At 40.2% G+C, this 11312-nt stretch overlaps 1 non-coding gene across 9 annotated transcripts in view; it reads left to right on the top strand.

Annotated features, from left to right (window-relative positions):
• The window catches only part of LOC108262695 (uncharacterized), an 11745-nt gene extending 1812 nt beyond the window's left edge, over positions 1-9933 (top strand). The window contains exons 4-7 of one of the 9 annotated variants that reach the window (XR_008394172.1): positions 4587-8197; positions 8369-8452; positions 8543-9347; positions 9797-9933. This is a non-coding gene — a transcript (uncharacterized LOC108262695). The other 8 variants (XR_008394167.1, XR_008394171.1, XR_008394170.1 and 5 more) reach the window with 8 other exon arrangements.
• The last annotated feature ends 1379 nt before the right edge of the window (positions 9934-11312 follow it).

Below are 11312 nucleotides of genomic sequence, written 5' to 3' on the forward strand. Positions count from 1 at the left end.
TTTTACAGGAGACGCACCTACGTCTTAAAGTATTAAAGATCATCAAAGGTTACTCTGCCCTTGGGTGAGTCAAGTCTTCCACTCGAACTTTAATTCGAAAGCAAGAGGGGTCGCTATTTTAATTGACAAAAGGTCACAGTTTTCCTCCACTAACGTTGTTGCTGATGTGAACGGTAGATATATTATAGTTGCTGGTACTCTGATGCAAAGACAGGTGTTGTTGGTAAATGTACACGCTCCAAACTTTGATGATGTGGAATTTGCTAATAGATTGTTGAGCAATCTCCCTTTCTTAAATACTCACCTGTTGATTTTCGGGGGAGATTTAAACTGTGTAATTCACCAAAACTTGGATCGGTCTAATCCCCGTACTCTGAATCAATCTGCTATGTCTAAAACATTTTCAGATTTTATGGGTCAGAATGGTCTCGTTGATCCCTGGAGATCCCGTAACTCTGCTCTTAAAAAGTTTTCTTTCTTCTCCCAGGTGCTATCCTATTGAAATCCTATTCGAGGATTGATTATTTTTTATAGACAGCACTCTTGATTCTTGTGTAGTTTCTTCTGACTATTTGGGTATTGTAATTTCTGACCATGCGATCATGAATTAGATATTCATCTTTCTATTTATAAACGTAGCCCACCGCCTTGGAGATTTAATTCTCTTCTTTTAGCAGACAGTGAATTCTGTGAGTTCATTTCTACTTCTATTGATGACTTTCTTTTCTTCAGTCAGAATGACTCCACCTCTTATTCATTGTTATGGGAGACACTTAAATCCTATATCAGAGGGCAGATTATTTCTTACTCCACTCTCTGTAATTTAAAGCGCACTGCTAGGGTTAATGAACTTACATCTGCGATCAGTAGTCTCGATCAAAGATGTGCGTTGAACCCCTCTCCAGAACTTCTTAAACAGCGAATCGACTTACAGGCAGAATTCAATCTTATTTCGACTAAAGAGGCGGAACGCTTGTTGTTACGTACTCCTGGTTCATATTATGAACATGGCGATGAGCCGAGTCGTTTACTGGCACGTCAGCTACGGCGACAGGCCGCTTCCCGTCTCATACCTAGTGTTAAAAACACTCATAATATCGTCACAACAGAGCCCATGGAAATTAATGCTACTTTTAAATGGTTTTACTCTTCACCTTATAAATCTGAATTTCCTGCAGACGATACTAAAGTGAATGCATTTCTTCAAGACCTTTGTAACCCTGTTAGTGATTCGAATACTGCCATGCAACTGGACTCCCCACTCTCTCTTCAAGAAATTTGAATTCAGTTAAAACTATGCAATCTAACAAAGCTCCTGGCCCGGACGGGTTTCCAGTTGAATTGTTTAAAATGTTTATTGGAAAATTAGCTCCATTGCTTTTATCTGTGTTCAACGAATCCTTGGAATGTGTCTTTGCCTCTGACTCTGACACAAGCCACGATAGCTCTGCTTCTTAAGGAGGGTAAGGATCCAACCTCCTGTGGTTCTTATAGGCCGCTGTCTCTGCTTAATGCAGATGTAAAGGTGTTGGTGAAAGTAATGGCATCTCGTTTAGAGGACATTATCCCTTATATTATATGTGAAGAGCAGAAGGGTTTTATAAAGGGACGTCAGATGTTTTTCAATACCCGTACGCTCTTTAATATAATTTATTCAAAGCATTCGGCAGTGCTTCCTGAGATTGTGATTTCATTACATGCTGAAAAAAGCATTTGATAGGGTTGAGTGGGAGTATTTGTTTGCAGTCTTGAGGAAGTTCGGATTTGGGGATGAGTTTATTTCTTGGATTAGCCTCCTTTACTCAACCCCTAATGCCAGGGTTCAGACAAACGATCTCGTCAAGGTTGTCCTTTATCCCCTCTGCTTTTTGCTGTCGCTATCGAACCTCTGTCTATCGCATTAAGATCTTCTCCCTTGTTTAAAGGAATAGTTCTATACGGTGTAGAATACAAATTGTCGCTATATGCTGATGATTTGTTATTGTATGTAACCGATCCTGTTGCCTCTATGCCTGCTGTCTTGGGTGTTCTGGAATCCTTCGATGTTGTCTCTGGTTATAAATTAAACTTGGATAAAAGCGACTGTTTTCCTGTCAATACTGCAGCATTTTCTCTCCAACAGTCAGATTTACCGTTTCGATTTAGTCAGTAAGGGTTTAAATACCTAGGTATCAACATGACACGTCCTTTATCTAATCTTTCATCAGCTAACTTCACTCCCCTTATCTCAAAGGTTAAATCTAACATTCAGATTTGGGTAACTTACCCCTTTCTCTAATTGTCAGGATCAATGTCGTCAAAATGAATATATTACCGAAGTTTCTTTTCTTGTTCCAGCAAGTGCCTCTTTCTCTGCCAAAATCATTCTTCGATTCATTGGATAAGATAATTAGTACTTTTATTTGGGGAGGGAAGCCACCAAGGGTTAGTAAATTATTGCAGAAATGTAGACTTAGTGGAGGACTTGCATTACCCAATTTTCAATTCTATTACTGGGCTGCGCACATCCATAAACTCTGCTACTGGGTTAAATCTCCTGAATCTTCTTGGTCTAAATTGGAACTATTGTCGTGTAGGGAATCCTCTTCACCTGCTTTACTTTACTCCTCTTTACCTACAAAACTCTCCCTATATACTGATAATCTAGTTGTCCTCAACACTTATGACTTGGTATCAGTTTAGACGGCGCTTTAAATTTGTAGGTGCATCCTCTTTGTGTCCAATAGTCAACAACCATCTATTTCCTCCATCGTGTTTGGACTCCACATTCTCAGTGTGGGATGACAAGGGTATTAAACAAGTTAGAAATCTGTATCACGAAGGTGTGTTCGATAGCTTTGCCAATCTGGCATACACTTATGACCTCCCTGTGACTCATTTTTTTCGGTATTTTCAAATTCGGAATTTCGTTTCTAGATGTTTTCCTGATTTCCCCTCTGCGCCTCCTGAACAATCTTGGGAACGCTTGTTTTCAAACAATCCACATCAGAGAGGAATGATTTCTAGGATTTATGATTTCATTCTGGCGTTAGGTAGTGAGTCGTGTAACAAAGTTAGGAATGCGTGGGAAACGGAGTTAGGAGTACAGATAAGTGAGGGGTGTTGGGAACGTGCTATAGGGAGGGTACAGTCTACCACTTCCTGTGCTCGTCTTGGACTCATCCAGTTCAAAGTTTTACACAGAGTCCATCTGTCCAAGTCGAGACTTTCTGTGATGTATCCGGACGTAGAGGACAAGTGTGATAAATGCCATGGCTCTCCCTGTCATCTTGGCCATAGGTTTTTCTTCTGCGCTGATGGTTTTTGGACTGTTTTTTTACCATCATGTCCACTATTCTCAGGGTAGATTTAAATCCTTGTCCATTGATTGCTGTATTTGGGATTCCTGATGCCTCAGTTCCATTGAGCTTGATACAAAAGGATGTTTTTGCTTTCACATCCCTTATAGCAAGACGTTCCCTACTGTTGCAGTGGAAGTCTGCTAAATACCCATCTATCTCCCAGCGGCTAAAGGGCGTGATGTTTTTTCTGAAACTCGAGAAAATAACATATAGGATGAATGGTTGTACGGACAAGTTTTTTTATAAAGGGCATCCCTTTATTGTATACTTTATGGAGTTAGACACTTCCCACTTAAATTTTTGTGCCTGTTGTTGGATTTTACAATATCTTTATAACCAGCGACAGTTATTGGGTATCCATGATGAGGCGGGGGGCGGGTTTTCTGCATTTTTAATTTTGTTTTCCTTTGTTAGTGAAAAAAGAAGAAAAACCTGTGAATGTTTACTGCTGTGTGTTGCTCAATTTGTTTTCCTTGGGAAAGGGAGGGGAGGAGAGAAGAGAAAAGGTGATGTTCAGCTGACATGTAGACGTGTTCAGGAGAAATGTTCAATAAAAATGAAACTGGAAAGAAAAAAGTAGTTTAAAATAAACTTTAATTTCCATAAGTTAGGTGGTTAGATCTGGAATTTTGTCTGAAGTAAATCAGACACACAGATAAAGTAGTGTGATAAGATTTAGGAATGATCACGGTGATCAAACTGGCTGGAATTACCTGTGCAATAAACAGTTACAGTGAGGGGAAAAAAGTATTTGATCCCCTGCTGATTTTGTACGTTTGCCCACTGACAAAGAAATGATCCGTCTATAACTTTAATGGTAGATTTATTTGAACAGTGAGAGACAGAATAACAACAAAAAAATCCAGAAAAACGCATGTCAAAAATGTTATAAATTAATTTGCATTTTAATGAGGTAAAAGTATTTGACCCCCTCTCAATCAGAAAGATTTCTGGCTCCCAGGTGTCTTTTATTTTTTAATTTTTGACATGCGTTTTTCTGGATTTTTTTTGTTATTCTGTCTCTCACTGTTCAAATACAACTACCATTAAAATTATAGACTGATCATTTCTTTGTCAGTGGGCAAACGTACAAAATCAGCAGGGGAACAAATACTTTTTTCCCTCACTGTATAATGCACACCTTCCAGCCAATCAGAATCCAGTATTCACACTGACCGTGGTATAAGTGTAATTAATGCTTAAGATTCATAATGACTGTACGATATGTGTTGCTTTATTCCAAAGCTGCAGTTCATAGAAACCTCTTCACGGCTAAAGCTGCAGAGATGGAGGTCGAGGGGACCATGAAGAGGCGGCTCCAGCTGGCATCAGAGCGAGAGTGTGGGCGCAAGAGCAGACTTTTGATAAAGGAGGGTATTTACAGTGTTTTAACTGCTGTGTTTTTTGCGCTATTTATTAATTTGTTAAAATGTTCATATTATAGTCTATTTTTAATTGTTTATAAAAGTCCTTGCTGTTTTTAAGTGGCTGAATTAGTGTGTGTGTGCGCGCGTGTGTGTTGGTAGCTGGGTGGGTATATAGTTCTGGTCGGAAGTTGACATACCCATTGCAGGAGAAAGAGACCCTGTGTAATCTGTTTAAACGACTTTTACGCATGTTTTGCAGAGAGATCATTTTCACCTTGCTGTTTGGGTCTCTGTCCCACACTGTTACAGTGCAGTATTGAGAGCGCGAGGGAGATCGATTTTCTATCAGAAACAGTAACTATATAAAATGGACGTCAACACACACCACTCTGTGAGGTCATTTCTCGCTCTCAACAGAGTAGTTGTGATTGTTCAGTGTTTACGACGGGGCCAAAACATTCAAGGCCATGGTGTATTTTGACTGTTCCTGTAGCATAATCTCACCAAACTGTGTGTACACGAGTCCACAGACACGGAGTCTATTCACAGTTCCATGCTGTGTAGATGTTCTGCTCATCCTCACTGTACCGTAAAGGTCAGAACCTCACATCTGTAACCTTGTAGCTTTCCTTAATAAACACGACTGCGACCAAGCTTGTGTAGCACTACTATTTTTAGATCTCCGCCTCTCAAAAGTATTGGCACCCTGCGCGTCCGCCTCTCAAATCTTTTGGCGCCCTACGTGGCCAGCTCTCAAATCTGTTGACGCCCTATGCGTCCGGCTGTCAAATCTATTGGTGCCCTATGCGTCCAGCTCTCAAAACTATTGGCGCCCTTCACGGGCAGTTCTCAAAAGTATTGGCACCCGATCTGAATTTTGCCACGGCAAGCACCACTCACATTTTCTTCAGGAAATGTACCTTAAAATAATAAAAAGTCTCTCACTAGGCTGTGTGTCGAGATAAACGTGAAAACATCTTGAGCTTGTGTTCACCACAGACCTTATTTCCGGCATTTAACCCAAAACCCCATTGACGGAAGTGCTAATACGCTGAATCGTTTCTGGGTTTCACGACTCATTCCTGCAGCACTCTGTAAGACGGGCTGTTGTTATCAAACCATCGAAGTAAGATAAGCGGCTTTGGTAATGATTCTTTAAATGAACCGATTCAGAATCCTCTTCTTGAATCGTTTGAGTCGTTCTCACTCGGTCAGGGTTGCACGTGTGGGTTGCTTTTCCTGCACGTGTTCACAGACCGTAAATCCCGACCCCATGGTAGACACTCGACAGAAATTTCATACTAAAGTAAGTATTTTAGATTTTCTGGGTCTAAACAGAGCAGAAGTATTGCTAACATGTTGTACAGATTCTATTGGACTGGTGAACTGTGTGGATTTGTATATTTAACCCAGTTTAATATGGCCTGCTTTGTTCAGTCAGAGACAAGTAAATCTGTTCTAATGTTCATTTATTTTCCATAGATAAAACACGTTTGTTTACACATGAATACGTACTTTATGCTTTCAGAATGGTGGAGATTTGGCTCTTAACTATGGTTAAGTGGGGGGTACTATAAAATGCACAGTTCTGAGACACTATATACCTATACTGTGAAATCAGTACATGTGTGTGTTTAGAATGATTATAGCTTTTGGGGAAAAAACTATTCTTGAATCTATTAGTCCTTGTTCTGATGCACCTGTAACGTCTCCCTGAGGGCAACAGATCAGAGCCAGGGTGAGAGCTGTCCTCAATGATGGTTTTTCCTCTGCTGAGGCAACGGGGGGTGTAAATATCCATCAGGGAGGTGTTGTGGATAAAAAATGTCATAAAATAAACATAAGGGAGACCTAGCATCCAGCAAAGGGGAGAAGAAGAAAAGATGGGCACCTAGACACATAGAAGCGGGATTAGGCGGACATTGACAAATTGGAATTACACTTTAAAGATCTTTAAGAGCAGTAGTAGTCAAAAAAGTCAAAAAGAGGTATACGAGCTGAGCTGAGGAGTGCTAATACACACACACACACACGCTCGTACAGTCAAGGGCGGGCAAGTAGACACAACATACACACACACTCTCTCGCTCTCATACACACACATGAATAACTTTAATAATCTTATTGTAATAGAGAAACTCTCTATAAAAAAACAGAATAGTAGGATATGCAGGACAGTATAGAGGATATGCAGGAGCTTAAGCTCATCACTTCTGAGAATTCTCATCGGTGTGGATCTCGTGTGGTGGAACGGAACAATAAATCTGGACCCTTGCTTCTTCTCACTCACGGCTGGTGTCTTTTTTTCTATCTCCAACTGGGCTCAGAGGTAGATGTGAGTGTTGGCTTCTATGTTGAATTTTAAGTGTTTTTGGGTAATAGGCTATATTTGAGCCAACAGAGGGGAGAGGTAATAAATGAACTTATAAATGTGATTACTTGATGACCGTAGACAGAACTCTATAAATGTGAAATGTTTTGTTGAAGTTCAGATGAATCTCCGATGTACAGAATCTTCAACAGAGTTCTGCAGAAAGATTTTGAATGCCTGTCATTCACCAGAACAAATTTGCAGTTGAACAGTCTGTCTAAAAGAAAAAATCTAAACACACAATATAAAATTCCTGCAGTGTGAATAAAGCCTTTGTGTTGCTTTTAGCAAACATGTCTAGTACTCTCGGTTCAATGTACACAATTTACCCCATTTAAATGCATTTTGGAAATTGTTCCACATGGCCACAGTGTGAATATTCACTGTATGCCAAATAAGTAATCAAAGAATGGAATGGATTTTTTCTTCTCTAATGGACCATTAATCACAATTATAAAAGATGATGCATCAGGTACAAAGTATCAGGGTTTTTTCCCCCTCTTTTTCCCACAATAGTTGCATGATTTTTGCTACACCCTTTCCACCGTGTGTGTGTGTGTGTGTGTGTGTGTGTGTGTGTGTGTGTGTGTGTGTGTGCGGGCGCTACGAATCACTTTGAGGTAAAAATATTTTAAGGCAGCCACTTTCACCTTCCTACAACAATTGGTGACTGGTCTGAGGTGAAGCTTCTTGTCATGTTACTGTGGTCATGGATCACATTGTGGGGATCTCTGTAATGTAACCGTTTCTGTAATTATCCTTACTTGCCTTTGCGCTTTTGTGCTTCTGTGTCTTCTGTTGGTGCTTTATTCTGCTTTTTAGGGCCCGAGCACCGCTGCTGCAAAACCCTATTGGATCTGCTGTTTATTATTGGGGCAGAGCACCGAAGGTGCAGCGCTTCCAGTGACCACCGGAGGGCGCATGCACCGGATGTGCAGGGCCCTATTGATTTTCTGGTGTTTATTGTTTATTTCATGCATTCTTGTCGTTTTTAAGGACCTAAACATGGCTGAAAACTCCCAAAACTCGGTAGACGCGCCAGCACCAGTGAAAATGTAACTTACATTGGGCATGGGCATGGTCGAGGAGCTCCTTAGCACCCCTGAATGCAGACAAAGGTCGGGATGAAGTTGCTCCGATGTGCACGATTTACCATATATACATTTATATATATATATATATATATATATATATATATATATATATATATATATATATATATATATAATTAGATAGATATGGGGTAATAAAGTGTAAAATATAGATAATTCACAATAATTTAATATCAGATATCAGTTAGATTCAGCTTCGGACACAAGTTCCAGGTACTGATCGAGAAGGAGTGGATCAGCTTCGGACACAAGCTGGCCTCGGTGCATATGAGCAGTGAGGGCGTGGTTGTGTGTGGGCGCGTGAACGCATGTATATTTAACCCCATCTTTCTGTCTCTGTGTGTTTCTCAGCGTGTCGGCCTTGGAGATGAGAATCACGCCAACTCGGAACGATCCCCTCTCTTTGTGCAGTTCATCGACTGTGTGTGGCAGATGATGAGACAGGTCAGCTACTGATGCTTTACACCACAACACTGTTGAATTCTCCAATCTGATTGGTCAGAAGGTGTTGGAGACATTTCTGTAACAGCAAGATTCTGATTCCAGCTGCAAGGGAAATTACAGCTTTATAGTGATGTGCTCGTTCCTATAGTAACAGCTCATTGACAGGGTCTAGTATGGCGTACGCAATACATATTCTAAGCTTAATCGTAAACATATTATAAACATGTCACTTAAAGAAAAAGACGTATGATCATTGTGATCTAGTTAAGATTTATAAGTTATCTATTTATGGAAGTTTTATGGAAGTAGTCTCCAGTGTCACGGCAGAGAGGACATTGCACTTTCCAGTTTCTCAGTAACATTGCAAGTCTTATTCATTTCAAGAGTTAGGGGGAAAAAAGAGAGGCTTGTGAGGGAACTATTGTTTTATTTTAATGTTATAAAGTAAGAGATCATAATGAGAACTAACTCTCTTTTCCAGGACATTCCAAATTGTTCTTTGGCTATGCCCCATGTTTGTGCAATATTTCAGACCGGTTTTTCCTCTTTTCGCAGCTTCAAAATGGCTTGCTTTTCTCCCATAGACAGCTCTCTGGTCTTCATGTCAGTTTATTCTTTTTAACAACAAATGCTGTCTCCACAGGTGAAACCCAGGGCTCAAACCAAGAGAAGACATTCAGAGCTATTCATTCTTTAAAGTCCATTTAACGAGGTACACCTGGCCAGCAAGAAAAAAACATCAGTCACTCGTTCCAGTATTTTTGAACAGTTAATGAATAGGATGGCTTCAAAAAAGCTGCCATATTTTAAGCTGTGTAACACGTCTAGATGTAAATATGAGGAAATGAAAGCTGAAATTCTGATCTATCGTCTCATATTCGTCTTTTATCTCAAACCCAAATGTCTTCAGTATACAGCAAAAGCAAGTGAATTGGCCTTGATGTTCCAATACTTTTGAAGAGGACTCTAATTGTAAGAATTAAATATAATTTCCGTACTGAACAAAGACTGATTATCTGTTCAGGCGTTATTGTGCAGATCCACATTTAAGCATCTTACTATACACTGTTAAACCCAGTGTTTGTGTTCTTTCTTTCAGTTTCCTTCTGCTTCTGAGTTCAAAGAGCTTTTTCTCATCCCCATCCTGGATCACCCCTACAGCTGCCTGTTTGGTACATTCCTCTACAGCAGTGAGCAGGAGAGAATGGAAAAGGTACGCTCCACATTTCTCCACTAATGGGCGGAGGCTTTCCAGCCTGTCTGATTTTTCTGAATGGAAATGAATTTGTCTAAGTGTCTTATGACTTCTGTCTCTCTCTCTCTTTTGTTTTTAGGAAGTACAGGGTAAAACGGTCACTGTGGTCCTACGTTAATAGTCAGCCGGAGGACTTCACTAACCCGTTCTATGTGGACTGTAAATACCAGGTGCTGTATCCACTGGCCAGTCTCACACATATGGAGCTCTGGGTGGGTTATTATGTGCACTGGAACCCACGCATGAGACCTCAGGTGCTTATACTGCAAATCACACTCTATGAAATTCTGGGGAAATGCTCAAAAATAGTGTTTCCAATATATACCAAAATACCCAGTTACTTGTATAACTGAACAGTGTCACTTCAAACACATGATGAATGTCACTTTTCATTACTAGATGTTTCTGGGTTTTAACACCAAGTTTGCTTTAAAAAAACAAAACCATTTCTATCAGCACAAAGCTAAAAACACAAAAGCTGGAGTAATGGGTCGGTAAGCATAAAAAGTCCCGTACACAGTGGAACTGGACACACGAGGATCTCTGACACTGTTGACTCTTCGGTGGTTCCATTTTCAGTTCTAGTTTGTAGGTACAGGTTTCAGTCTTCAACAACATTGTAGTTTTCTTTTTAAAATGCACTCCTTGGTTGTGCTCACTGCATTACAAACTCAAATCCAACATTGTGAGATTTTTTTTTTTTTAAGTGTGTTGAAATGGAGTTTTCTTGTGATTCCTCTATATTCCTGTATATTTCATGATTGGCTGGTTAGAAAACTACATGAACGTACAGGTGTTCCTAATAAAGTGGACGGTGAGTGAACATGACGTGGCTGAAACGATTTCCAAAACACTTCAGGAGCAGCTAGCGATAAAGATTAAGGTTACACCGGCTTGATGACTGATCTTTTAATAATGATACATAAATAAATAGAAAGCGAATGTAATGATTTAGAAAATCGGTGTCCCAGAACGAAACTGATGTTTGTGTGCTTTGTTGATTATGTAGATGCCGCTCCATCAGAATTTGAGAGAGTTATTGTTTTTGCGTGAAGAACGTGGAGGAGCTCCAGAGAGAGGCCACGTCATCCTGCTCCATCTCCTCATCCTCAGAGCGTACTTCTCCCTCCTCACATAGTGGTACACCACTTCACACTGCCGTCTAAATACACACGCGCACACACACACATACATACATTTAAGAGCACACACTGTCTTTACTCAATGAATACACTCAGGCACAAGTAGGGAGTGGATGAGTATGAAGCAGGCACACACACACACACACACACACACACATTCCTGTTTGCAATTTTTTTAACTATAGAGAAGTAACCTAGTGTCACATTTTATAAATCCTTAATACTTAAAAATGGATCTTGGATCAATGAGGTTTTCTACTGTTCTCAAGGTTTGGCATGC

This window comes from Ictalurus punctatus, unplaced genomic scaffold (assembly GCF_001660625.3).
Source record: "Ictalurus punctatus breed USDA103 unplaced genomic scaffold, Coco_2.0 Super-Scaffold_100, whole genome shotgun sequence".
Classification (NCBI taxonomy): domain Eukaryota; kingdom Metazoa; phylum Chordata; class Actinopteri; order Siluriformes; family Ictaluridae; genus Ictalurus; species Ictalurus punctatus.